Source organism: Desmodus rotundus, chromosome 1 (genome assembly GCF_022682495.2).
Source record: "Desmodus rotundus isolate HL8 chromosome 1, HLdesRot8A.1, whole genome shotgun sequence".
Classification (NCBI taxonomy): Eukaryota; Metazoa; Chordata; class Mammalia; order Chiroptera; family Phyllostomidae; genus Desmodus; species Desmodus rotundus.
The window spans coordinates 161,978,401-161,984,377 of record NC_071387.1 but is presented as its reverse complement, the minus strand read 5'-3'; the positions used below and the strand labels follow the sequence as shown (position 1 = coordinate 161,984,377).

The 5,977-nt window shown below is 37.9% G+C and overlaps 1 pseudogene across 1 annotated transcript; it reads right to left on the bottom strand.

The window, feature by feature from the left end:
* Window positions 1-4,322: 4,322 nt before the first annotated feature.
* LOC112307559 (large ribosomal subunit protein uL23 pseudogene) lies at window positions 4,323-4,833 on the bottom strand (annotated as a pseudogene). Its single transcript, XR_011650543.1, has one exon. The product of XR_011650543.1 is annotated as a large ribosomal subunit protein uL23 pseudogene (transcript).
* Between the last annotated feature and the right edge of the window lie 1,144 nt (window positions 4,834-5,977).

Below are 5,977 nucleotides of genomic sequence, written 5' to 3'. Positions count from 1 at the left end.
ACTATCCTACCCCTGCACAGCTAATACTGCACGGAGGGCTGAGGTTGGGATCAGTGGTCACAGCCAGTCCCTGCAGCTGACTGGCCTGGATAAATCCCTCCCATTGACCTGCCAACAGCAACTAAGGCTCAACTACAAGAGGAGTGTGTACTCAGCCCACATGGATGGCACACCTCGAATACCCAGCTTGGGTGATAGCAGAGGCTGTGCCACTGTACCCTACAGAACACCTACCACATCAGGCCACACTACCAAGTTAGGGAGTCATAGCAGTTCTACCTAATACATAGAAACAAACACAGGGAGGTTGTCAAAATGAGCAGACCAAAACATGGACTAAATGAAAGAACAGATCAAAACTCCAGAAAAAGAGCTAAATAAAATGGAGATAAGCAATCTATCAGATGCAGAGTTCAAAACACTGGTTATAATGATGCACAAGGAACTTAATGAGGACCTCAGCAGCATAAAAAAGACCCAGTCAGAAATGAAGGATATGCTAACTGAAATAAATAACAATTTACAGGGTAACAACAGTAGAGTGGATGAAGGAAAGAATCAAATCAATGATTCACAGCATAAGGAAACAGAAAACAACCAATCAGAACAACAAGAAGAAAAAATAGTCCCAAAAAGCAAGGATAGTGCAGGGAGCCTCTAAGATAACTCCAAGCGTTCCAACAGTCACATCTTAGGGGTACCAAAAGGAGAGGAGAAAAAACATGAAATTGGTAATCTATTTGAAAAAACAATGAAAGAAAACTTCCCTTATTTGGTGAAGGAAATAGACATGCAAGTCCAGGAAACACAGAGTGACCAAAATAAGATGGATGCAAAAAGGCTCACTCTGAGATACATCATAATTAAAATGCCAAAGGTTAAAGATAAAGAGAATCTTAAAAGCAGTGAGAGGAAAACTGTTAGTTACCTACAGAGGAGTTCCCATAAGGCTGTCATCTGATTTCTCAAAAGAAACTTTGTAGGCTAGAAAGGATTGGCAAGAAATATTCAAAGATATTAAAAGTGCAGGCCTACAGCCAAGATTTTTCTACCCTGCAAAGCTATCATTTAGAATTGAAGGACAGATAAAACCTTCCCAGACAAGAAAAAGCTAAAGGAGTCCATCATCACCAAGCCATTATTGTATAAAATGTTAAAGAGACTTATTTAAGAAAAAGAAGATCAAAACTACAAACAATAAAATGGCAAAAATACATATCTATCAACAATTGAATCTAAAAAACAAACCAAGCAAACAAGAACAGAAACAGAACCATGGATATGGAGAGCATTTTAATGGTAGTCAGAGGGAAGGGTGTTTTGGGGGAATTGGTGAAGAGATGAGGGGATTAAGAAGTACAAATAGGTAGTAAGAGAATAGCCATGGGCATGTAAAATATAGTATAGGAAACAGAGTAGCTATAGAACCTGTATGCACAAACAATGGGCATGAACAAAGGTGTGGGGATTGTCTGAGAGAGTGGGGGTGCCTGGTAGAGGGGAGCAAAGGGAGAAAATTGGGACAGATGTAATGGTATAGTCAATAAAAAATAATTTCAAAAATGTAAAATATATAGTGAATACACTCTATTGGCAAGTCTGTGGGGAACAGGCTCTCTTACATGTAATTGGTAGAAGAAGTGTAAATCAGTGTAACCTTATGGAAGGCAAAATTACCAACGCATTTTACCCTTTGACCCAGTAATTTCATGTCTGAGAATTTATACTACATATTTATCTGTACATGTAAGAAATGAAGCATGTATAAAGTTTTATATTGTGGATTTTTTAGGAGAAAAATATTGGAAACAGTCCAAATATCCAGTAGCAGGGAAGTGATTAAATAAATTATGGGTTCGAAACCCACAAAATGGAATGCTCTTCAAATGTAAAAAAGAATGAAGAAGCTCTTTGTATGCTGAGATAAAAACATCTTCAAAATAAATTATAAAGTGAAAAAAAGCATGATACAATGTGTATATAGTATGTTACCATTACTGAAAGAAATGAGAGTATATTTATGTAGTATGTAGGATGGCAAAAATAAGAGTATTTTTATTTACTTTTTATAATGTTTCATTTTAAAATTAGTCATTGATTTTTTTAGAGATAGAGGAAGGGAGAAAGAGAGAGAGAAACACCGATTTGTTGTTCCACTTATTTACTCATGCATTGGTTGATTCTTATATGTGCCCTGACTAGGAATGAAACCCTCAACCTCGGTGTATCAGGACAACGCTCTAACCAACTGAGCTATGCAGCCAGGGCAGGGGTATTTTTAAAAATTGGTTGTATATTCAGTGTCACAATGAATTAGATACATCATTTAGATGTTGGGAACATGTACAAAAATTTTGTGGAAATGTAAAATAACAGAAGATGAATATGTATCATTTAGTTCTGTATGAAATGTAAAGCCAAATGGCAGAGGAAGTGATGTTTGAGATGCATATGGACCAAAACAGCATTATTCTAGGACTAATTATGCTCAGCTACTAAGGCAAGGCCCTTCTGAGTACTCTTCCCAATGCTCAGTGAATTATGAAGCTTTTCAGTCTTGCTGCTAGGGATAGGCACTATTCTGGGCCCTGTGTCACCTCTGGCTTCTATTCAGTCTAATCCTAACTACCTGCCAGCTGCAGGTAATTTCATCATGTGTGTGCTCTCATACATCCTAACCTGAGTCTTTTAGGGGGACCCTCTGCAAATCTCTGGGGCTCTCTTTCTGTGTTGCCCTTTCTTCTTTGGTACTCTGACCTACAAACTCTGGCTCCCTTGTACCCTGGTTTCTCTCTCAGCTCTGTCTCCTCAACCTGGGGAGTTCACCAGACTCTGCCTGGGTGCTCTGTCTCTATACTGTAGCCTGGAAACTCTTTCAAAGCAGTGAACTGGGATAACAACGCAGGGCTTGCCTTGTCTTTTCCCATATCTCAGAGATCATTGGCTTTCATCGCCTGATGTCCAATTTCTTGAAAACTGTTTTTGTCATACTTTTTTGCTTGATTTTTTATTTATTTCAGCTGGGAGAGTGAATTTGCACCTTCTTTCCATCTAGAAGCTTTGAGCATTGATTCTCTCTCCCTTCTCACTCTCCATAAAAGGGGTGGTGCTGGGGGAGAGGGGAAGGCTTTTTGCTATCCAAGAGGTAGCAATTTGCCTGAAGATTTAAATGTTTGATTTAAGGAACCTTGTAAAATTTCATAGTTATTGGGTTTCACCATCCTGAAATTGAGTTAAATTGTCTTTAAATATTTCCACTTTTACTTTGAAATTCTGTGAATTGTCATTAAGGAAAAATGATAGGATTACTAGTAGTTAGAATATTTTCACATAGCAAGACAAAATAATATATCACCCAGCACTCCACATTATCTCATTTGCTACAACTTTCAAGTTAGAATTCTGGGAATGCTAAATCTTATTGATGATGAATGTTGCGCACATTATCCATAAGAAATTATCATTTTTTTGTTGGAGCAACTAGGTTGCTGGTATTAATCTAGGTTAATACCAGTTAGAACATCTTAACTAATATTTTCTAATCTTTACTTCTTGGTTTTGAATTAAGAGTGCTTGGAGGCCCTTCCAATGTTGGATTAAAAGAAAAAATGGAGAAAAAGAAGATCGTTGCTCAGGAAACATGTACTGTTTGTAAGATTGGCTTTGTAGAAGTAAGAGATCTTGAAGTATCTGAAAGTTAGATACAACAACATTTTTTTTTGTTTTCTTGTCCTTCCCCTTTTGACTCTTTTGACAAATTGTTGAAGTTTAGAAAACCTTAGAAGTTTGGGATTGGTGAGTACTTCCTACTTTCCTGGCACCATGTCAGACATGCATGAAGTTTTCTAACGTTAGAGAATGGGGAGATTCCCTAAGTACTCTCATATACATTTCATTCCTTCATGTGAACCCTGTGAATGACATGTGGTTGTAATTGTTATTCATTGTACATATCTAACACTTTGGCTCAGAAAATTTAAAATACTTTCCCAAGGTGACATGGATTAATTGGTGGTAGAGGAGGGTCTTAAACCTAGATCTTCTGACTCTGACTAAATGCTTGATCTTTAGAGGAGGCGATGTGAATTCCTTTCTGGAATGCTATTTAGCACCACGATGTTTCTGAAAAGAAAGTTAATCTCGGCCAAAAACGGTCCTGGGGTAGATAAAACAGGATCCACTCTTCTCTTTGAGGCAGCCCTCAATCATAAGAGGTTATGGAAAAGTCTTCCCCAGAAGTCTCTAAAAATAAGATATAAAATAAGCCCATATATTTTGGGGGTTTTTTGTTTTGGGGGGGGTTAGTATAAAATTTTTATATTTAGAATTAGCCAGCTGGACTCAGTTTAGATGACCCCAATTTTGTTGGCAACATCCAAAGCATCACAGTCTGGAGCCAGTCAAACATATGCCTTCTTCTCCCCATCAGGCCTGATCAGGGTGTTGACCTTGGCCATATCAATCTCATACAGCTTCTTCACAGCCTGTTTGATCTGGTGCTTGTTGGCCTTGACATCCACAATGAACACAAGTGTATTGTTGTCTTCTATCTTCTTCATGGCTGACCCAGTAGTCAGGGGGAACTTGATGATGGCATAGTGGTCAAGCTTTTTTCTCCTGGGGGCGCTCTTCCAAGGATATTTAGGCTGCCTTTGGAGCCGCAGTGTCTTAGGCCTCCTGAAGGTGGGTGACATGAGGATCTTCTTTTTTTTGTGGCTGTGGACACCTTTTAGCACTGCTTTCTTTGCCTTCAAAGCCTTTGCCTTGGCTTCAGCTTTGGGAGGGGCAGGGGCTTCCTTCTTCATTTTGGGCGCCATCTTCATGAAAAGTAGTCCATATGTTTTGTAATGAACATATTTTACAACCAATGAAAGTCTAGAAAATAATTTTATAGTAAGTTCCACATGAAAGCATTTGAAACTTTAAAAGGCATGGCCTAATGAGGTTAACAGAATGTCCCATTACATGGTAGAAATCAGATTTTTCTTAGAAAGTAAACATTTATTATTGGTTGTTACAAGTATCAAGTACAAGATTCTTTATTTTTATCACATTTTTGGTGAATTAATCAGAACTCAACTTCAAGGACCTTTACTTTGCATTGGGTTAAACAACAGAATTAACTTCTGATCATCTATGCTAATATAAAGGATGAAAGACACAGGTATTTTTAGAACAGTAGATGATCCAAGAAATCTTTTCTTTTTGTCCTAAAAAAGTATAAGATTACATATTGTGAAGTGTTCCCCACACCTCGCAAGGGGGATGTGAAATCAGAGGGTGCTTGTTTTTTGTACTACTAGGTATTATAATTCCTTTGTCATTTCTTAACATATGGCAGCCAATCCTTGAAGGAATTGCAACAGTGAATGCCAGGCAGCAATGAGAAACCAGTGTAGAATGTTAATTAGTCACAGAAAAAGCCACAAAGTACAGATCTACATGTGGACATACCTGAGTGTTATTTGTGAAATAAGGCCAAATGCCTTCTGAGGATTTATAACTACTAAAGACCAATGCCAGGGTTCAAGGACTTAACAGCAAAAAGGAGGAAGGTAGAGCCATGTTTCACTTTTTATTTCAAGTGAAATCTGTTCTTTCCTCATTTATTTTTAATTCCCACCTGAAATCCTAGCCTCAGTACTTCTTTAGTTCATACTTTGCTTACTACTTTCTTCGGACATGGTGCTTGAAAAATGCATACAAACTTGTGTGTGAACAATCTCAAATTTGTGAGCAAATAAGGCACTAAAATGCTTTTTGGATTTAAATCTTGCAGTGCAGTGGGACCTGCCTTTATTACAGTCCCTGTTCTTTTGATAACTGTGGCAGCTTCCCTTAAAAAGCAGCTTCCTCCATTGAAAAGAGAGATTCAGTAATTAGGCAAAACAACTGCTTTGTTTGTGTTTCTCCATTTTTTGTATTGGGTTGGCCAAAAAGTCCTTTACTTGTTTTTTCTGTACGGTGGCTCTAGTAG